The following is a 22,977-nucleotide window of genomic DNA, read 5'->3' on the forward strand; positions in this document are numbered from 1 at the left end:
TAAGTAAGGGACGCCAAAAAAACGCGAAAAAACGTGAAAGAAGCACCGGGTAAAAAAATATAAAGCTGATAGTAAGACTCCAAGGGAAATTAAAAAAAATTTTTATTAAAAGGGGAAGAAGTTTTTTGAAAGCAGTTAGGAACGGTACAAAGTATTACTCAGGAACTGCGTTTGGTCTCATGAGTACTGTAATGGTAAGGTGTACTGTCAAAAATAGAGCCCGTAAAAGCGTAACACCAACACAATTATATAGTAATCCCTAAAACTTAATCATGTGGTGAGAAACATAAACCATAAAATGATACGGTTTGTTCCAAATGGGGTAAAGATGAAATGAAACGGTTCACTTATGCAACTAGCATGGAACAAGCTCTATAGGAAGATCGATTCATTGAGTAAATGATTTCGAGTTTCAAAAGCGACCCGAAAAATACAAAGGAAAAAAGATCCATTTCAATACTATATAAGGTTTTATCATTCTCCATCGGAAGATTGATCCATAAGTAAATGATATAGAGTTTAAAAAAAGACCCGAGAAATACAAAAGGAACTATGATCCATTCCTCAACTATATAGGGTTTTATCATTCTTATACCTGTGATAGGCCAAAGAAATGTGGAAAACAACTCCCAGCCGGGAGGAGAAGGAAAATATTGTACTCAATGTCTTGGACAGATATATAACCCGAATCATTAATGGGTACAATTGGTGACACTGTTCCTACTAATTCAATCAACTTTTATATCCACATAGTTATTCATAAGAATACAGTTTAGAATAGTTCATATAGACTGTAAACATTCTACGTAAATTCAAATCCGCACAATACTTGTATATTGCTCATTGTTATATTTACCACTGCATATTAACATCATGTGCAGTAGTGATGTCTTATAACTGTTAGTCCTAGCATCTTAGTAGTCATTCACCTAGAAAGAAATGTAATTCATCATCTGTGTTTTGGCCTCTGTTGGTCGAATCCAGACGCATGATCCATAATGCCTCCTGCCTTCTGAGGCGAAGTTCCCTGTTACCACCTCTTATAGAGGGCTGTACCACATCAATGCCATAGAAAGTAAATGACTTATTATCGCCTTGTGCAGGACAAGAGGCCATATGTATGGCCATGGGATAACGTGGGTCCTTAGTGGCATAAGCTCTAGCATGTTCTCTGATGCGTTCCTTAAGTGCCCTGATCGTACTTCCCACATATCTGCTTTTACAAGCGCATTCAATGATATATACAGTGTATTTTGTGTTACAGTTAATGTTGGTGTTAATTGTATACTGTTTCGATCTGTGATCCTGAAATGTTTTGACTCCATGTTTGGCCCACCTGCACATCGGACACATGCCGCATTTGAAAAAACCTTTGGACTTCTGAGTTAGCCAGTCACAATTTCTTGTCGCTTTGGGCACAGTAGGACTTAGCCTATTCTTCAGATTTCTCCCTTTACGAAAAGTAATTTGAGGATGATTGCCAATAGCCTCAGTCAAAGTTCTGTCCGCACTAAGGATGCCCCAATGTTTCTGGAAACTTTTTCGTATTACAGGACTCAGTTCATTAAAGTCTGTCACAAGTCTCACTGGTTGTTTTCTGATATCAGTTTTTGGGCGTCTGGCTGCCAATGTTGATTCTCTGCTGGTTTTAGTGATCTTTTGGCCAGCTTTGGAAATGATTTGAGGATTATAACCTCTGTTGAAGAACCTGGACTGCATGTCTTGTAAGCAAGTTTCAAATTCCTGATCTTCACTACAGTTTCGCCTGGCTCGTATGAATTCTCCATATGGGATTCCATTTTTTTGAAGATCAGGATGACAACTTTTGTTGTGAAGTATTGAGTTACATGCTGTTTCTTTGCGGAACAATCTACTATGTAGGATACCATCCTTGACGTATAGTTCTAGGTCTAAAAAGGACACACTTGTAGAGCTAATGTGTGTGGTGAAGCGCATGTTCATATCATTGTCATTCAAGTATACACAGAATTCTTCAAGTGTAGTGTTAGATCCTGACCAGATTAAGAGACAATCGTCTATGTAGCGACCCCAATAGACAATATTATCAATCCATTTACTGCCCTTGATGCTCCAGATCATGTTAGCCTCCAGAGCACCCATATATATGTTGGCAAAAGAAGGAGAAAACCTTGAGCCCATGGCCACTCCTCTAATTTGTCTGTACCATTTTCTGTCAAAAACAAAGAAATTCTGGTTTAAAATGATCTCCATCATCGTTATCAGCATCTTCGTGTGTTCAAGTAGAGTAATTGGTCTGGTGTTCAAAGCTTTTGTGACCGCCTGTAATCCAAGTTCTGGTTCAATGGAAGTATAGAGCGAGACAACATCCAGGGTTGCCATAATCAGACCTGGTTGCCATGAGATGTCCGTTAAGATACTAAGAATGTGTTTCGAATCTTGAATATAGGATGGCAGATTTTTTACCAGTGGACTCAGAAATGTGTCAACATACTGGGAGAGTCTCTCAGTTGGACCCCCGATCCCAGATACGATTGGTCTACCAGGGGGAAAAGGTGCGGTTTTATGAACCTTAGGTAGTGTATAGAGCCATGGATAGGAAGGGCGTGTAACCTTGAGAAACATGTATTCAGCATCATTAATCAGACATGACTCTTTCCATTCTCTTAGATGGTTGTTGATCAATATTGTAACCGGGCCCATGGGATTATTAGGAATGGTTTCATAACAGGAATTGTCCGAGAGTTGAGAAAAGATTTCTGTGTTGTAGTCCACCTTGTTCATGACAACTACGTTACCTCCTTTATCAGCTTCACGGATGATAATGTCCTGGTTGTCACTCAGAGTTTTTAGCGCTATTCTCTCTTCTCTAGTTAGATTGTCATTAATCCTGGGACTACGTTTGGCGATTTTGTTCTCGTGCTTGTTAATGTCCTCCAAAACGAGTTTATAGAAGGTGTCAATTGCGTTGCCGCTCGGAAGTGTTGGTGTCCATTTGGATTTGTTTTTTAGGCCACTGTCTATTGTGTCATCAGTCTTCAGTTCTAAGTTTGTTAATAGGTCATTAAATGAATTTGGTGGGTCATCAAAGTCCGTGATTGACAGTAAGAGGTGTGATGCTAAGACCTCTTGGATACTGATAGGGTTAGTAGTAGTCTCTTCTAGGTCATCATGAACAGTTGTATGTTCTATTGGGGTGCCCCAGAAATGTTTTTTGAGTTTGAGTCCTCTGATATACTTGAACAAATCGATTTTCATCCTACATGGATCGCCTTGGTCCATAGGATTGAAGCTAAGGCCTTTGCTCAATAATGAGATCATATCCTTGTCCAGGTTCATAGATGAAAGGTTAATCACCTGTACATCCTGACCAATTGAATTCATCACTTCTTGGTGCCTGACCTCAGTTTCTCTCTGTAGTCGTCTTTGTCCTCCTCTCTGGCCTCTGCGGGTTTTACGTGTGTTGGGTTTACTCTGGTTCGGCTGGTAATTTTCATTGTCCTGACTTCCCGAGAAAAAGCACTGCTGGTTCCGGAGGTTGTTGGCATCACTCTTGGATCTTGATTGGCGGTTGCGTTATCTTCAGGTTCGCTCTCCGTTTCCGGAACACTGCTAAGAGAGGTGTTGCTTGAGGATATATTAGATGCACCAGTTTTGGCACTTTGTTGGTTGTTAGTTGCTTGTTGGTTGTTAGGAGGTTTGCGTGTTTGTTGGTCATATTTCTTGGCAAAAGTAAAAACTCTTCCTTCACGGTAGTCTGCTTCATCTCTTCGTATCTGTCTTGCCTTACGGTCTTTAAGATCATTTTGATGTTTGGTCAAGATGTCTTCAAGAATTTTATAGTTTTTCTCAGTTGCATCCTTGAGATTGAGAGCTTCTATCTCCTTCTCTAGTTCCACAATTTCTGCCTGTAATTTGGTTACTTTTCGGTCTGCATTTTCTATTAAAATTCTCATTAGGTTGGTCGAATTCATGGTTACTGATTCCTCCCATTTGTTCAGGAGGTCGTCGTCGAGATCATCAAAGGTTGGAAAGGTCTGTGATCGAAGACCTCTCGGGATTCTTTGTACCCTTAGATATTGTTTCAGAGTTGCGCCGTCCCACCAGCGCGAGTTCTCTGTTTTTTTAAGTCGTTCCAGTTTAAGAAATTTTTGTTTCAGGCTGGTTCCCGTTTGCTGATTTCCACTTGTCCTGGTGGTAGCTGGATGAGTGCCTTTGGAGAGATTTTCAAACATCTCGGAGGCGATCTTATCCCTATCCATTGTGAATCTAATAGTAATTGGGTTGAAACCGTAGTGGCTGCCTTCCTGAGTCAAGAATATATAAATAGTCACGGAACAGGTTTTTAAGTATTCAGGAAAATGGCGCTCAGCTTGTCACGGTAAGTATAAAAGTCTCGCGATATAAAATTAGGTGCTTCTTGGCAGAGGAAAACCTTAACCTCTGTGAGAGAAGAGGTTCAGAGACCTCTCTCTAATGTAAATGGACAACAATCCAGAGCACACTTTGTGTATCCAATCAGGTATCAAACTTCAAACGGTCAAATGATTAAAGTGATGGGATAGATCATACACGCATAAGTCTTTCAAAATGTATTTTATTGTTCAACAGTGTTCTTTCTTCAGAATCACTGTATATGTCACTCTAGCCTACACGTGTTTCATCACAGCATGTGGCTGTGAATCTTCAGGGCTGTTGAACAATAAAATACATTTTGAAAGACTTATGCGTGTATGATCTATCCCATCACTTTAATCATTTGACCGTTTGAAGTTTGATACCTGATTGGATACACAAAGTGTGCTCTGGATTGTTGTCCATTTACATTAGAGAGAGGTCTCTGAACCTCTTCTCTCACAGAGGTTAAGGTTTTCCTCTGCCAAGAAGCACCTAATTTTATATCGCGAGACTTTTATACTTACCGTGACAAGCTGAGCGCCATTTTCCTGAATACTTAAAAACCTGTTCCGTGACTATTTATATATTCTTGACTCAGGAAGGCAGCCACTACGGTTTCAACCCAATTACTATTAGATTCACAATGGATAGGGATAAGATCGCCTCCGAGATGTTTGAAAATCTCTCCAAAGGCACTCATCCAGCTACCACCAGGACAAGTGGAAATCAGCAAACGGGAACCAGCCTGAAACAAAAATTTCTTAAACTGGAACGACTTAAAAAAACAGAGAACTCGCGCTGGTGGGACGGCGCAACTCTGAAACAATATCTAAGGGTACAAAGAATCCCGAGAGGTCTTCGATCACAGACCTTTCCAACCTTTGATGATCTCGACGACGACCTCCTGAACAAATGGGAGGAATCAGTAACCATGAATTCGACCAACCTAATGAGAATTTTAATAGAAAATGCAGACCGAAAAGTAACCAAATTACAGGCAGAAATTGTGGAACTAGAGAAGGAGATAGAAGCTCTCAATCTCAAGGATGCAACTGAGAAAAACTATAAAATTCTTGAAGACATCTTGACCAAACATCAAAATGATCTTAAAGACCGTAAGGCAAGACAGATACGAAGAGATGAAGCAGACTACCGTGAAGGAAGAGTTTTTACTTTTGCCAAGAAATATGACCAACAAACACGCAAACCTCCTAACAACCAACAAGCAACTAACAACCAACAAAGTGCCAAAACTGGTGCATCTAATATATCCTCAAGCAACACCTCTCTTAGCAGTGTTCCGGAAACGGAGAGCGAACCTGAAGATAACGCAACCGCCAATCAAGATCCAAGAGTGATGCCAACAACCTCCGGAACCAGCAGTGCTTTTTCTCGGGAAGTCAGGACAATGAAAATTACCAGCCGAACCAGAGTAAACCCAACACACGTAAAACCCGCAGAGGCCAGAGAGGAGGACAAAGACGACTACAGAGAGAAACTGAGGTCAGGCACCAAGAAGTGATGAATTCAATTGGTCAGGATGTACAGGTGATTAACCTTTCATCTATGAACCTGGACAAGGATATGATCTCATTATTGAGCAAAGGCCTTAGCTTCAATCCTATGGACCAAGGCGATCCATGTAGGATGAAAATCGATTTGTTCAAGTATATCAGAGGACTCAAACTCAAAAAACATTTCTGGGGCACCCCAATAGAACATACAACTGTTCATGATGACCTAGAAGAGACTACTACTAACCCTATCAGTATCCAAGAGGTCTTAGCATCACACCTCTTACTGTCAATCACGGACTTTGATGACCCACCAAATTCATTTAATGACCTATTAACAAACTTAGAACTGAAGACTGATGACACAATAGACAGTGGCCTAAAAAACAAATCCAAATGGACACCAACACTTCCGAGCGGCAACGCAATTGACACCTTCTATAAACTCGTTTTGGAGGACATTAACAAGCACGAGAACAAAATCGCCAAACGTAGTCCCAGGATTAATGACAATCTAACTAGAGAAGAGAGAATAGCGCTAAAAACTCTGAGTGACAACCAGGACATTATCATCCGTGAAGCTGATAAAGGAGGTAACGTAGTTGTCATGAACAAGGTGGACTACAACACAGAAATCTTTTCTCAACTCTCGGACAATTCCTGTTATGAAACCATTCCTAATAATCCCATGGGCCCGGTTACAATATTGATCAACAACCATCTAAGAGAATGGAAAGAGTCATGTCTGATTAATGATGCTGAATACATGTTTCTCAAGGTTACACGCCCTTCCTATCCATGGCTCTATACACTACCTAAGGTTCATAAAACCGCACCTTTTCCCCCTGGTAGACCAATCGTATCTGGGATCGGGGGTCCAACTGAGAGACTCTCCCAGTATGTTGACACATTTCTGAGTCCACTGGTAAAAAATCTGCCATCCTATATTCAAGATTCGAAACACATTCTTAGTATCTTAACGGACATCTCATGGCAACCAGGTCTGATTATGGCAACCCTGGATGTTGTCTCGCTCTATACTTCCATTGAACCAGAACTTGGATTACAGGCGGTCACAAAAGCTTTGAACACCAGACCAATTACTCTACTTGAACACACGAAGATGCTGATAACGATGATGGAGATCATTTTAAACCAGAATTTCTTTGTTTTTGACAGAAAATGGTACAGACAAATTAGAGGAGTGGCCATGGGCTCAAGGTTTTCTCCTTCTTTTGCCAACATATATATGGGTGCTCTGGAGGCTAACATGATCTGGAGCATCAAGGGCAGTAAATGGATTGATAATATTGTCTATTGGGGTCGCTACATAGACGATTGTCTCTTAATCTGGTCAGGATCTAACACTACACTTGAAGAATTCTGTGTATACTTGAATGACAATGATATGAACATGCGCTTCACCACACACATTAGCTCTACAAGTGTGTCCTTTTTAGACCTAGAACTATACGTCAAGGATGGTATCCTACATAGTAGATTGTTCCGCAAAGAAACAGCATGTAACTCAATACTTCACAACAAAAGTTGTCATCCTGATCTTCAAAAAAATGGAATCCCATATGGAGAATTCATACGAGCCAGGCGAAACTGTAGTGAAGATCAGGAATTTGAAACTTGCTTACAAGACATGCAGTCCAGGTTCTTCAACAGAGGTTATAATCCTCAAATCATTTCCAAAGCTGGCCAAAAGATCACTAAAACCAGCAGAGAATCAACATTGGCAGCCAGACGCCCAAAAACTGATATCAGAAAACAACCAGTGAGACTTGTGACAGACTTTAATGAACTGAGTCCTGTAATACGAAAAAGTTTCCAGAAACATTGGGGCATCCTTAGTGCGGACAGAACTTTGACTGAGGCTATTGGCAATCATCCTCAAATTACTTTTCGTAAAGGGAGAAATCTGAAGAATAGGCTAAGTCCTACTGTGCCCAAAGCGACAAGAAATTGTGACTGGCTAACTCAGAAGTCCAAAGGTTTTTTCAAATGCGGCATGTGTCCGATGTGCAGGTGGGCCAAACATGGAGTCAAAACATTTCAGGATCACAGATCGAAACAGTATACAATTAACACCAACATTAACTGTAACACAAAATACACTGTATATATCATTGAATGCGCTTGTAAAAGCAGATATGTGGGAAGTACGATCAGGGCACTTAAGGAACGCATCAGAGAACATGCTAGAGCTTATGCCACTAAGGACCCACGTTATCCCATGGCCATACATATGGCCTCTTGTCCTGCACAAGGCGATAATAAGTCATTTACTTTCTATGGCATTGATGTGGTACAGCCCTCTATAAGAGGTGGTAACAGGGAACTTCGCCTCAGAAGGCAGGAGGCATTATGGATCATGCGTCTGGATTCGACCAACAGAGGCCAAAACACAGATGATGAATTACATTTCTTTCTAGGTGAATGACTACTAAGATGCTAGGACTAACAGTTATAAGACATCACTACTGCACATGATGTTAATATGCAGTGGTAAATATAACAATGAGCAATATACAAGTATTGTGCGGATTTGAATTTACGTAGAATGTTTACAGTCTATATGAACTATTCTAAACTGTATTCTTATGAATAACTATGTGGATATAAAAGTTGATTGAATTAGTAGGAACAGTGTCACCAATTGTACCCATTAATGATTCGGGTTATATATCTGTCCAAGACATTGAGTACAATATTTTCCTTCTCCTCCCGGCTGGGAGTTGTTTTCCACATTTCTTTGGCCTATCACAGGTATAAGAATGATAAAACCCTATATAGTTGAGGAATGGATCATAGTTCCTTTTGTATTTCTCGGGTCTTTTTTTAAACTCTATATCATTTACTTATGGATCAATCTTCCGATGGAGAATGATAAAACCTTATATAGTATTGAAATGGATCTTTTTTCCTTTGTATTTTTCGGGTCGCTTTTGAAACTCGAAATCATTTACTCAATGAATCGATCTTCCTATAGAGCTTGTTCCATGCTAGTTGCATAAGTGAACCGTTTCATTTCATCTTTACCCCATTTGGAACAAACCGTATCATTTTATGGTTTATGTTTCTCACCACATGATTAAGTTTTAGGGATTACTATATAATTGTGTTGGTGTTACGCTTTTACGGGCTCTATTTTTGACAGTACACCTTACCATTACAGTACTCATGAGACCAAACGCAGTTCCTGAGTAATACTTTGTACCGTTCCTAACTGCTTTCAAAAAACTTCTTCCCCTTTTAATAAAAAATTTTTTTAATTTCCCTTGGAGTCTTACTATCAGCTTTATATTTTTTTACCCGGTGCTTCTTTCACGTTTTTTCGCGTTTTTTTGGCGTCCCTTACTTATACTTCGGTACTTTGTACTATTTGTGGGTGATTCTGCCTAGTCACTTAGTAACTCTTCTATTCTTACCCACTGTCAATCACCCTGAGCGGTCTAGTCTTTTTGTGGCAACTACCCTATTTTAGGGGCGTGAACCTCGTGGTGTCTGTTCCCGCATCCGGAAACAGGAGCTGCATTCGGCTCAACCCTCGGGCTAACAGGTAAGCCTGAGAATCGGTCTCCCTTTAGATGTTTGCCTTGCGTTACATTTTTTCACCGACCCAATTTTTCCTCCTTAATATTTTGCCTTCTTTTGTTTATGTAGCCTTAAAGTACCGACGCTGTGTGTTTTGTTACACACGATCCCCTATTTTGACGAAACGGTAACCGATTACTTACGGTACCGTCCTCCAACCAAACGCAAAAATCCCGATTAGGACCGGGACGGAATTATCACCGGTCTCCCGGTGAGTCCTTTTCTTAATTCCAGTTTTTTCCATCATAGTTTGTTTTGTTTTCTTTTTCTGACACCGGCCCCCATTATTTGTATTGATTACTTTCCTTTTCCTCAACCAACAGATAACGCGCCTTGATCACTCAGATCAGGTAATTGTCCACATATTAACCCCCTTTCTCCATTTTTCTCTTAAACTATTTCTCCGGAATGCGCGTTCTATCTTGCATCGTAGAACGTTTAGCCAATTTTTCTCTCCAAACATAGAGTGCGTGCGTTTTTGGCCCTTTAGTCATTTTTTTGGTTTTTTTATTTAGACCGTCTAACTAAGTTAGGACATCCACAATTGCATTTGATTGGTGGGGTTCTGTTGTAATGATGTTTTAACCCAGGTAGAAGTGATTATTTCAACTTAGGTTTACTTTGTCATGAAGCATTTACGTGGTCTTTAGAATAATGAGGAGTGGCATTGAGGTGTTGCGGCATACGTGGTGATAACTAATACGATTTAAACCAGCTTTTACCAGAGATTATGACTGGATGTATTACAGTTTGATTCTTGAGTTATGACAGAATCAAATACGCAAATGTGCCTTTTTCAAACGGAGAGTTAGTTCGGAGGATTAGCATGTTTAGTTTAAATACTTGTAGATTCCTGATTAGGGTTAGACGTAATTTCTTGATCTCTAGTTTTTCACATTTATGTATCTATGGATACTTGTCCCTTCCATGAACTAGAGTTTGTCATGCCAAGATAAGAGGGTACGATTTTTGGATTAGTTAAACAGCGTTATATTCAGATTTATTTCCTCAAAATTCTACACACTCGTATGCCTAATGTATTCTCGTCATATTAATGTTTTGAAATTTAGAAGCTATTGTCGTAACGCTACCTAATGCAACCGTTTTTCACTTTTGAGGCTTGAGATAGGGTATTACGATTGATTTATTAAAGCTTGGACCACCTTAGGGTCAATACTTAACCGTGTAAAGTCACCGCACGCCACAATTTATATGCTTATGATTAACTTAGGAATCTCTTACATTGTTTAAAGTACAGCGGCCGTATGTCACCACACACAACCTATTTCACGCGCCAATTATAAAGACCCGTTGTTTTGAACTACCTGTGAGTTTTCTCACCTAAAGTCACTTTTTGACTCCTTTTCCCACCCCCATCTTTTTTGGTTTCCACTTCACTGGTGTCCCCACCCTCCACACATATTACATGTTGTTTTGGATTGTTTCTTTTTGTTTATTATTTATTTTTCTTTTAGCCCTGAAGATTCACAGCCACATGCTGTGATGAAACACGTGTAGGCTAGAGTGACATATACAGTGATTCTGAAGAAAGAACACTGTTGAACAATAAAATACATTTTGAAAGACTTATGCGTGTATGATCTATCCCATCACTTTAATCATTTGACCGTTTGAAGTTTGATACCTGATTGGATACACAAAGTGTGCTCTGGATTGTTGTCCATTTACATTAGAGAGAGGTCTCTGAACCTCTTCTCTCACAGAGGTTAAGGTTTTCCTCTGCCAAGAAGCACCTAATTTTATATCGCGAGACTTTTATACTTACCGTGACAAGCTGAGCGCCATTTTCCTGAATACTTAAAAACCTGTTCCGTGACTATTTATAAACTCTGGGAATGTATCTAAGGAGGTGAAAAAGATCTCTGTATGCGCTTTCCTAGAGAAGCGAGTTCGTTATTGCCTGACAGAAGGGTAAAGCCAGTAGTGTTGCTTTATCAGCGAGTCTAAAAAATTCTGAGGAGATAAGCGTCGTCTACTCCGGTTACAGAATATTTGTGAGATTGAACATTCTATCACTTTATTAATGAAATAGATTAGTGGAACTGTTATGTGTAAGTTACTAACTGATTTTGTAAAATATCTTGCAAATACGGCTTTCTGAAAAAACCCTGTAAAGGAGGGGTCAGTCGGCGCTGCAGAAGCCGGAGCGCTGGTGACGTCAAAAGTGTCGCGCTGGGATTGGTCTGCGTGACCAAGACAGAGTAGAGCTGATTGGTTCATCACAGAAAGCTGTAAAAGCTATTGGTTAAGCACTATAGTTATGCATCGAGTTCTTACTAGTGCATTAGTGCGAATCGCGCTGTGATAGGTTGGTGTTACGGAATCAGCAACAGAATAGCACGCGATCTTTTGAGAGTAGGGAAAGTTTATTGAAAACGTCATATTATTATTACTAGCAGCCCGTCCCGACCTTGTCCGGGAGCAACAGGCTTCCCTGACCCCCGCCCACCCCGACATTGTCCAGCAGCCTGGGCCCCCACCCGGCCCGTCCCCGCCTGCCCCGACATGGGTCGCCTTACCTCAGCCGCCGCTCCTCCCGCCTGTCCGCTGCTCGCACCGCTGCTGGCCTGTCCGCTGCTCCTTACGTCACCGCTCCTCCCCCGCGCCATGTCCGCCGCTCCCTTACCTCAGCCGCCGCTCCTCCAGCCTGTCCGCTGCTCGCACCGCCGCTGGCCTGTCCGCTGCTCCTCACGTCACCGCTCCTCCCCCGCGCCATGTCTGCCGCTCCTCATCGCGTTCCTGGACGCCGCTCCTCCCCGCGCTCCTGACTTGAGCACGCACGTCGCGGCCGGCGCTACTTCGGAGGGACTACTTTTTTTTTTACTGTACATTTTTTAATTACCGTTTGTTTTTTACATTTATATAGCCTATAACCATCTACACACCCTGACGATTACAACGGTGTATGGGGTGTGTGGATTGGCGCTGTGGTTCCCGAGTTTACCCGCCTCAAAGGCTGAAAGTTCTTCCTTTATTATAGTAGTATAGATGACGATGACTAGAAGAAGCCTTCATGGTTTAAAAGACTGAAAAATGTGTTTGTAAAAGACAAAGAGGTAGTTACACGAGAGGGAAAAATACTTCCTTCACCGAAAACACCTGCTTCTTACATGTTGTCGAAATATGGATATCATACATGTGTTTGGTTGGATAATTGGATACAGTATACCAAGGATGATGGTGTGTTAGCCTTTCCAGAAGGAGGATCGTTTGATGTGGCAATTCTGAGGAATTTGAGAGACAAAATGATAAAACTTGAACCGAGACCTAGACCAACTCAGTTTGAAGCATTGGTTGAGTGGGAAGATGAGATGCATGAAATGGAAAGCGAAAGATTGAGCAGGCATCCTAGACCAAGAGGTAGAGGTAAAGATTTGTGGAGAGAGACCCATGAGACAAGGATGCGAAGATGGAGGGACAGTAACATGTGCGATGGCATGTATCCGGTCAGATTAGTAGAAGAATATGAGGGACGAAAAAGTGTAGAGAAGAAGAAGAATATTGACTTAGGGAATCAAGGCTATGGTGACAGTGAATCAGAGGATGCTATGTTAGAGGAAATATTAAATAGAAGACCGCCACCATATCAACCAAGTTCTTTACGGACTACTCCAAATGCCCCAATGATAGAAGAAAAAGTTAATGAAACATCAGAACAGCCTTCAAATTTTAGAGATTTTCCTGAAAGAGTAGAAACGAGATATGTCCCGAGTAACCCAATAGGAGAAGCTAGAATTACAGGTACCCCTGTACGAAGAAATGATTTACACAGGATTGCCTAAGCCCAGAAAGACAAAACAATAAGCAGCAAAGTATGTCTGAATGTGAACGATCTGCACATGAAGTGGTTCAGAATCTAACTAGAAATATGGAAGCCGTAACTGTCCCAGTAACGATAGGACCTGTGATACCAGTATTTGATGATCAGAAAATAAGAGAACCAAGACTAACAATTCCATTACAACAAAGCCTGCAGAGAGCAAGAGAAAGTAATTATCCAGATTTATCAGAAATAAGGCAGAATACAAGTGTAAATCCACCAAAATTAACTTTAAATAAAAATTTGACATGTGGATTCCTGACAGGAGCAGAATCTGACTTTGCAACTCCAGAGAGAAGTACAGACAAAATAGATTTAACACAAACGCCTAGAGATCCATTAGACAGAGAATTGAGTGAATGGATTAAAACGCTAAAATTAAAAGAGCAGGAATCAAAAGTGCTGGATGTGGCCAAATTAAAAGTAGATATGGAGGAATTAATAATTGGAACGATTGGGACAGATAGATAAAAAAATTACCAGGATGATGGGCTCATGTTTCTATGTAAAAGTATAACATGGAGAGCTAAGACAATGTATGATCAGTTTGAATAAGTGGCAAGTGAATATGGAATAGAGTTTGCAAAAATAAAATCCTTGCAGAAAACTTAGAGTGGATTTTGCAGAAAGAGACATTGAGAACATGAATACTGCTGGAATTCAGATAAAAGATTTAATAGTGCTATTGCGAAAATGGGGTGATGTAGGTAAATGGCGAGTCAAGTGGGCAAAGAAGAAAGAGGAGAATAGTGATAAATCAACATTAGCTTTTGCAGTTAGAGAAAAAGAAAAAATGGTACCTGAATTCCCTATGAGAGATGTTCCTGGAGGAGGATATGTACATGTTCCTTGGAGCAGACAAGATATATTATCATTTACAAATGATTTCCCTAGATTAAGAGAAAAACCAGTAGAATGGTACCGACAAGTTGACAGATTTGTAAAGGTATCAAAGGTATTGGGGATTGATGTAGAAGGATTTTTTTACATAGTGGTGCCAGCAGATTTGTGGACAGAATGTAAAATATCTGTGGATTGGCAAAGAGAGGAGTATCCTAGAGATGAGAAAACAGGAGCTCCATCACCGGGTGTGATGAGAAAGTTTGAACAAGTGATAGTGTGGTTAAAAAACAAAATACCTCCAAAAGAGACTGGGTAAAGATAGATAGGACTACCCAGGAGCTGAAAGAAACTGCGCATTCTTTTTTATGAAAGGTTGTTGTTAGTTTTCAAATAGTTTAGTGGTTATGAGGAATTAAGTGAAAAAGACAAGAACCATTTCGTGTATAGATTTATATATGGATTAAGACCAGAAATTTCAGATATGATTAGACGTAGCATGATGGATTGGCAATCGAGTTCAGTAGATAAGGTATTGAGACAAGCAAAATACTATAGTGAAGAGATTGATGCAAAACAAAAGAAATTAAAAGAGAAAGCTATGTGGGCACAAGTGAAAGTAGCAGAACAACAAGTGGCACAAATGGAGGGCAAGAATGTAGGGGATCAAAGTGGGTTTAAAGGCAAACCTAAATTGTTAGGGAACAATGATGAAATGAAAAAGAAAATGCCATGTTTTAATTGCGGCAAGTTAGGGCATTGGAAACGAGAGTGTAAATGTCCGCCTAGAGTTAATGGGGACCATACATCATTGAATTCACAGGTGCAGTTTGAGGTAAATCAACAGCAGTCAGAGCAACAGCAGATAGCAAATCAGCAAAGTCAGGTGCCACAACCGCCACTGCCAAATAGTGGAGATGAACAGAGTGTCTGAATTAAGCAGACCACTCTTACCCAGACCATCAGGGCTTGATCCATCACTGTTTTTTAGCTCACTGCACCATCCCAGCTCAGAACCTGGCTACATGCAAATTAGTCTGTCCCTGGCCCAGTGCATCATGGGAACAGGGCAGACCAAACTACCAAGCCAATTCTTATACTGGGAAGGAAACAAGCTTCTGGGGGACCGGTTTCTGTCATTTCAGCCGTCTTCGGCCCGGCTTGCTTGAATCCTGATGGTGCAGTGAGCAAGGGACTCATGTCTGAGTATACCCTTCCACGCTTATGGTGGACAAAATGATTCAGAAAAGGGGGTGGTGATGAACAGAGTGTCTGAATTAAGCAGACCACTCTTACCCAGTCCAAAGATCAGGGCTTGATCCATCACCGTTTTTTAGCTCACTGCACCATCCCAGCTCAGAACCTGGCTACATGCAAATTAGTCTGTCCCTGGCCCAGTGCATCATCAATCAATCAATCAATCAAAGACATTTGTAGAGCGCACTACTTACCCGTAGGGTATCAAGGCGCTGGGGGGAGGGGGGTGCCGTTACTGCTCGAACAGCCAGGTCTTCAGCTTCTTCCTGAAGGAGAGGTGGTCTTGGGTCAGGCGCAGGTCGGTCGGGAGGGAGTTCCAGGTCTTGGCGGCCAGGTAGGAGAAGGACCTTCCTCCTGTTGTCGCTCTTCGGATGCGGGGGACGGCGGCGAGGGCGTGGTTGGCTGATCGGAGGTGGCGTTTGGGAGCGTAGAAGTTGATTCGGTTGTTGAGGTAGCTCGGGCCTTGGTCATGTAGGGCTTTGTGTGCGTGGGTGAGGAGGCGGAAGGTGATTCTTTTGTTGACGGGGAGCCAATGCAGGTCTCTCAGATGTCCGGAGATGTGGCTGGTTCGTGGGATGTCGAGGATGAGTCTGGCTGAGGCGTTCTGGATCCGCTGGAGTCTCTTCTGGAGCTTGGCGGTGGTACCCGCGTAGAGGGCGTTGCCGTAGTCCAGTCGGCTGGTGACGAGGGCCTGGGTGACGGTCTTCCTGGTCTCGGTGGGGATCCACCAGAAGATCTTTCGTAGCATGCGTAGGATTTTGAAGCATGCCGAGGAGACGTTGTTGACTTGCCTGGTCATGGAGAGGGAGGAGTCCAGGATGAATCCCAGGTTGCGTGCGTGGTCTGTCGGTTTGGGTGCGGTGCCCAGGGCTGGAGGCCACCAGGAGTCGTCCCAGGCGGAGGGGGAAGAGCCCAGGATGAGGACCTCCGGGGTCCAGGAACAGGGCAGACCAAACTACCAAGCCAATTCTTATACTGGGAAGGAAACAAGCTTCCGGGGGACCGGTTTCTGGCATTTCAGCCGTCTTCGGCCCGGCTTGCTTGAATCCTGATGGTGCAGTGAGCAAAGGACTCATGTCTGAGTATACCCTTCCACTCTTATGGTGGACAAAATGATTCAGAAAAGGGGGTGGTGATGAACAGAGTGTCTGAATTAAGCAGACCACTCTTACCCAGTCCAAAGATCAGGGCTTGATCCATCACCGTTTTTTAGCTCACTGCACCATCCCAGCTCAGAACCTGGCTACATGCAAATTAGTCTGTCCCTGGCCCAGTGCATCATGGGAACAGGGCAGACCAAACTACCAAGCCAATTCTTACACTGGGAAGGAAACAAGCTTCCAGGGGACCGGTTTCTGGCATTTCAGCCGTCTTCGGCCCGGCTTGGTTGAATCCTGATGGTGCAGTGAACAAGGGACTCATGTCTGAGTATACCCTTCCACGCTTATGGTGGACAAAATGATTCAGAAAAGGGGATGGTGATGAACAGAGTGTCTGAATTAAGCAGACCACTCTTACAGTCCAAAGATCAGGGCTTGATCCATCACTGTTTTTTTGCTCACTGCACCATCCCAGCTCAGAACCTGGCTACATGCAAATTAGTCTGTCCCTGGCCCAATGCATCATGGGAACAGGGCAGACCAAACTACCAAGCCAATTCTTATACTGGGTAGGAAACAAGCTTCCGGGGGACCGGTTTCTGGCATTTCAGCCGTCTTCGGCCTGGCTTGCTTGAATCCTGATGGTGCAGTGAGCAAGGAACTCATGTCTGAGTATACCCTTCCAATGCTCAGAGCCTGGGAAGAAAACTTGATGTTTTGAATGCAAAGAAGCGCCTAGGCCAAAGACTGTCCTAAACAATGCCCCATTATTTTTCCACTGACATGTTATAAAATTAATGTCGTAATGGTGAGAGGATGCTCACCCAGCCTGAATTGACCAATCAGAGTTTTGAATGAGTAGTGTAAGTTACATTTTAGATAGATTAAGCTTGAGAAATAAGGTATAAAAACCCCTGGATTTGTAAGGTTGGGGTCGCTTTTTCCATTTCTATCGGAGATGCTGACCGATTCCTAGATGTAAGAACTCTTATGTTTTTTCCTATTTGTTGTTTTGCAGGATTCTAAGTATAAGATGAGGGTGTTAGTTAGGGATGCTAGGGAAGAATAATTTTGGAACTATCTGTTCTTTGCTAAACTTTAACTGAATTCTAAAATAAAGCAATTTTCTTGAGCTCTAAATAAAATGATCATTTTGAAATAAAGTTAATATTGCTGAATAAAGATTTTGACTAATGCATAAATATCAGACATAATAAAGTTTTGCTTTTAATAAAATTGGGAAATGGAATCTTAAAAGCTGGTCTTGTGAATTTCTTACGCCTAATTTTCTTTCTAGCAGATCCATTGCCATTATGGTGGTGTGTCTGAATAAATTAATGTTATAATGAAACCATGGTAAATGTTTAAATATTACAGGCATAAATAATAAATAGATTGAATAGGTTTAGACGCTCCACCAAATGTTACAGCATTTCTCCATTGCGATTCACCAGAAGCCTTGAAGCCAAGTGTAAGTGAACAGAGTAAATGCGCAGTGTTATGGGCCCCACTGGTGCATGTTTTGAGTGTTTAAAGGTTTCAGGGAAGTGGTGAGTGATGACTAGAAATAATTTCTGGAGTCGCGCTGTAGCACACCCACCTGACACTCCGGTACATGGAGAAATGACAGTCCAGAAACTATGTGTATCGCCAGGCACGGTCCAGGAACAGTGCGCCGATAACGCAGCACCAAGAATGGGGATGTTGGGACCAACAGTGGATCGTCACCACTGAAAAGAAGCTCAAGCAGACCCTCCAGGATATCGCGATTTGCAAAAAAATCGCGAAATCGGCCGAACGCCGCAAATCCCGCGATATTTGCCCAAACGCCCGCGAAATCCGCCGTTTTGCCAGCCATTCCAGGATTTCGAGGGATTTAGAGCCCTCTCCGCCTCCCACCATTATATTGTGAGGGCGCAGAGCCCTCCACAGTCCGGTGCCTGGTGTCCAGGCCTTACCTCCAGGTGTGATGTACACGCACTCGAGCTCCAATTCGTACATCAGCGTGCCCTTGTACTTCAGGTTGGGGTCGGGTGCCGTGTCTTTTGAGAGTGGTTGGTGCCGTGCCGACACCTGCTGAACAAAGGCGCCCAGCATTTTGAACTTCGGAAACACCAATGAACGCTTCTGTTCGTCTACAGTGGTCCAAGGTTCATTGCATGCCCCCAGTCTCCTCGGGCAGCAGTCACAGGTGTGCCTCCTCTACTGTTGCGCAGTAAATTAAAGTGCTGCCCCTCGTGTTGTGTGACTTTGAAGTTTGCTAGTGGTGATCTGGCTGCTGTCCCCACTCCCGAAGCAATGTGTGCTCTGAGGCCTCTTGGTGTCTCCTCCGCCAGTGCAGACGTAATCTGCCAGGGCTATCCCTGCCCCGCCACTTCCTTTCCTCAGTTTTACATGGAAAACTTCTACTGAAGTGAGGGGAGACGCGCGCTGCCCGCCTGTCATCTGGGCCCTTCAGTAAGTCATGCCGGGCTCTGCTTTTCGTATCGCGCCGAACACTTGTTTGTGTTTCATAATCACACAGGTTCGGCTGTTTAATAACCCCTTTTGTTTGAAGAGCCAATCTTCCAAATTGTAAAATGTGTTAAATAAAAACTGGCAGGGCGAATCCTGACCAATGGAAACCTCGCTAGTGAGTGGATATTTTTCTAGACAACACAACAGGTGGTGTTTGTATTATCTTGGATAAGACTTGTGTGTTTGCACATGTTCTCTTTTTTGTTCTGTTAACGTACTTGGAATTAAGAACTCCTCTGACGTTATGGACATTGTTCAGACCCTCCAGGATATCGCCTAATTTATTGAGTGTGCATGTACTGTGGGGGCCATTAACTGCACTTTTGTCGCACTATTTATTTCATCACTGGGTGATTTGCACAGGCTTCACCACATTATATGTTACGTGTTGTCTATGTTTTATGGTCATAGGTTGTGTTGAGTGGAATTTATTATTTTTTACCCCTCCTTTATGCTCCGCCCTGAGTGTGGCTACACCAGGGCGTATTGTAAGCAGGCCCTATAATGAAGCATGTCACATACTTCACTATGTGAGTGAGGGCAGGTTTTTCCAATTTATGGATTTGCCTTAGTTTGTCTTGTGGCTTTTGTTGTGTACTCTACACCCCTCTTTGTGTGTGCACATGTACTGTGGGGGCCTGCAGTTGTAAATTAACTCAAACAGTAAGATATCTGTGTTTGTTGTCGAAAAAACCCAAAAATAAAATGCCGCTAAATTCCCAGATTTGTGCCGCTAAATTTCCTGATTAGTGCCGCTAAATTTACTAGTTCATGCCGCTATATCCTGGGGGGTCTGCTCAAGGCACCAGGTAAGGAAGGGTTTGACTTTATTAAAGCTGTCGTCTCAAAACCCCTGGCAGCAACTGCCATCAGAGCCCTCACCCACAACATTCACCCAGGAACCTGGAATTCATCCCACCCCTTCTGAGTACTAGCGTGCGCCTCATCAGTTAGTCTAACACCTAATGTGTGGTACATGGCTGGGCTGCCTCAGGGACCAAGATATGGCCTTCAAACCCCAGGCAGGTTAAAGGTTTCACTTATGAGGTGGGTGGAATTCATTTCCCATAAGTGTTTGCCACCTATGGATACAGATGGTATCTGACCGAGCTCTCATTCACACCTGGTCCACTCACAGTTACACTCAAAAACCTTTCCCTGTAATCTGCTGCAGCAAAAGGCTGTACATGTCCTTAAGACTGAAGACAGCTCACCTTCAATGTCTGGTAAGCGGCTGCTACCGGCAGGAGCTTCTTGTTCTGGTGAGTGTCCCTGAGCTGGCAGGTGGTGGCGGCGCTGACGTCGGGTGAGCTGGCGGCAAGCACGAGCGCTCTACGCTTACTGGCCGTGCGCCCCACGCGCACCGCCTCGCGGCAGGCACGCGCAGCACCGTGGCAGTCAAGCGCCGCACGCGGAGCAGCACCTTGTGGCAGTCACGCGCCCCACTACGGTGACCGCAAGTCAGCGTCCAAAGAAGGTGAGCGGCGTAGGAGAAGATACATAGACATAGACGGGGGACTGCGGCCACCATCCGAAGGGCGGCCCCGAGTAGCAAGAGTCAATCAGAGCGCCGGCCAGGTTCAAACCGCCACAGTTAACAGTTAACGGCAGAGGAGTAAGCAAGCGGTCTTTATTGGTGGTGTCAAGCATTGGAAATTATACAAATAATTAGGGACGCCTTGTAATGTTTTTGTGCATTTCCACTTGAACTCAACTGTCTTACCCGGAATGACTTAGACAGTTGACTTATGTTTTTTTTCTTCTTCATGTGATATTGTGAAGTGTGTGTTTTAAAACTGCCCCTCAGTCGACAGCCATGGCTATTCTCCTTTCTTTCCAGACGTAGGTGCTGGTTACATTTTGAAAGTGCTTTTTGCTTTTGGTATTTTAGGGCTACAGATTACTAATTGAACGAATAAAGCTGTCTTGCATAATCTTCCTCGTGCACATTCCTTAGTCTTGCCCTAGCTGGATGTAACCTATGTGTGCTTCAGCCTCACTCTCCTGATGCTTGCCCGATGTGGAGTGTCAGTGACTAACTGTTCAATCAGGTATCTAGGCCACTTTTTTAATCTCTGGTGCTTTACAGCAATTTTAAGATCCCCTTAGTTTCTCGTTACTCAAATAGGTGTAATTTCTGATAATTATATGTTTCCCTGGTCTTCGTGGCTTGATTTTGCTTGCGATAAAGTGTCACTCATAGTCGTTGAAATGTCACTCATAGTTACACTTAAATCATGAAAATGTCACACATAGCAATCTGAGACCTTGGCAGCTATGCTTGTTCAACCTAAAAAATGTAAGCAAATTTGTTAAGAGACTCAAACGCACACAACAGGAACCTTTGATCCATACTTGCCAACATTTTAGAGCAGGCAAGTGGGAAATTTTAAAAAAATTGGTACGGAGAATGTATGTTGCCAATTGAGACTGAAGCAGATGCAATCTGGCTGAATTGCTCTATTGGCATGTAGATGGCAGACTATTGCATTTTTGGCAATTTAGTAACAGCGCAAACAAAAACAGAGTTACAAACTCTTTTTTGTGTGTGCACTATGCAAAGCTGCCAAAAATTAAATGTTGTGGTCTGTCACACCCTTTAATCTCCTCCTCCAAGAATTAAAGGGCAAATGTTCTGGCCCAGTATATATATTTCCGAGCTCAAGCTGCCTTGTTTCCAGCAGATCATGATTTAGCAATCTGAATCGGAGTTCTGCATGCAGGAATCAGGAGGCGGAAGACTAGCCTTGAAATCGGTAGTCTCCCTCCGGAATCGGAAGAGTTGGATAGTTTGCTTGATCACACCGGAAACATCAAAGACACCAACGACAGGGGAAGGAAAAAAACAAGAGACGCAAATACACACACACCAGGGGCCAAGGCTTTACATAGCAGAGTCCTTGCAGTGCAGATGACCAGCTGTGAGGCGCTATACTAATAAAATGAAATGCGCACAATTGCAACACATGAAAGGAGGTACCATGCTTATAAAAGAAAGGAACTAGATTTACAGGTCTATTTTCAATATCGCTGGAATTCCAAAAGCAGGAGCAGCAGCTGTGCGAAGAAGAGAAGGTGAGCCTTCCCATTCCGCCATACATAAACAAAAGGAACAAGCAGGTACAGGCACCAAAGTGGAACACAAGCAAACATTCACACGAGCAGGAAACAAATAAAGAAAAAAAAGTCCCCAAAATGAGCAAACTAACAATCAGTGTAAAGATACAATACTTGGTCGATGCTCCGTGGGAGAAAAGGAAAGACAAAAGGAGGGAGAAAGAAGGTGGATTGACCACTAGAAGGTAAGGTTTTTTAAGGACGCTGAAACGATCAAATGAACAGCAGTGGGCAGGCTTTAAGCTCACAAAGAAGTACATACTAATGTATGTAGAATAGGTCTCGAAAGCTTGACCTAAAAAGGGGAGTTTAAGGCTTGGCAAGTAGTTTTTAAATGACAAGTTGAAGTGGCAGTAAACTGAGTACACAGGCCTGGCAGTGACAGGCCTGACAGGTTTGAAAGGTTACTTCTGTGAGTGGCACAACCAGTACTGCAGCCCACTAGTAGCATTTAACTTACTGGCCCTGGACGTGTAGTATACCACTTTACAAGTGACTTATTAGTAACTTAAATATGTCAATCATGTATACACCTATTACACAAGTTTAGGAAAGAAGCACATGCACTTTAGCACTGATTAGCAATGGTAAAGTGCTCAGAGGCCCAAAACCAGCAAAATCAAAGTCTGAAAAACAGGAGAAGGAAGGCAACATGTTTGGGGTAACCCTGCACAAAGGGCCATTGCCAACACAGTTTCCTTGGAGGTATACAAGTTGGAGGAGGACCTGGGGGCACCCATTCTAACAAATCATGCCATCATAGCCTGTATGACTGGCCTGCCTAAGTTGTGGCATTCGGCTATTATTGTTT

The 22,977-nt window shown here is 42.8% G+C and overlaps 1 long non-coding RNA gene across 1 annotated transcript in view; it reads right to left on the bottom strand.

The window, feature by feature from the left end:
- LOC147693357 (uncharacterized) overlaps positions 1–20,392 on the bottom strand; it is an 82,810-nt gene extending 62,418 nt beyond the window's left edge. The window contains exon 1 of the long non-coding RNA XR_015299101.1: positions 20,264–20,392. This is a non-coding gene — a long non-coding RNA (uncharacterized LOC147693357). The remainder of the gene's footprint in view (positions 1–20,263) is intronic.
- Positions 20,393–22,977: the final 2,585 nt, after the last annotated feature.

Source organism: Lissotriton vulgaris, chromosome 8 (genome assembly GCF_964263255.1).
Source record: "Lissotriton vulgaris chromosome 8, aLisVul1.2, whole genome shotgun sequence".
Taxonomy (NCBI): Eukaryota; Metazoa; Chordata; class Amphibia; order Caudata; family Salamandridae; genus Lissotriton; species Lissotriton vulgaris.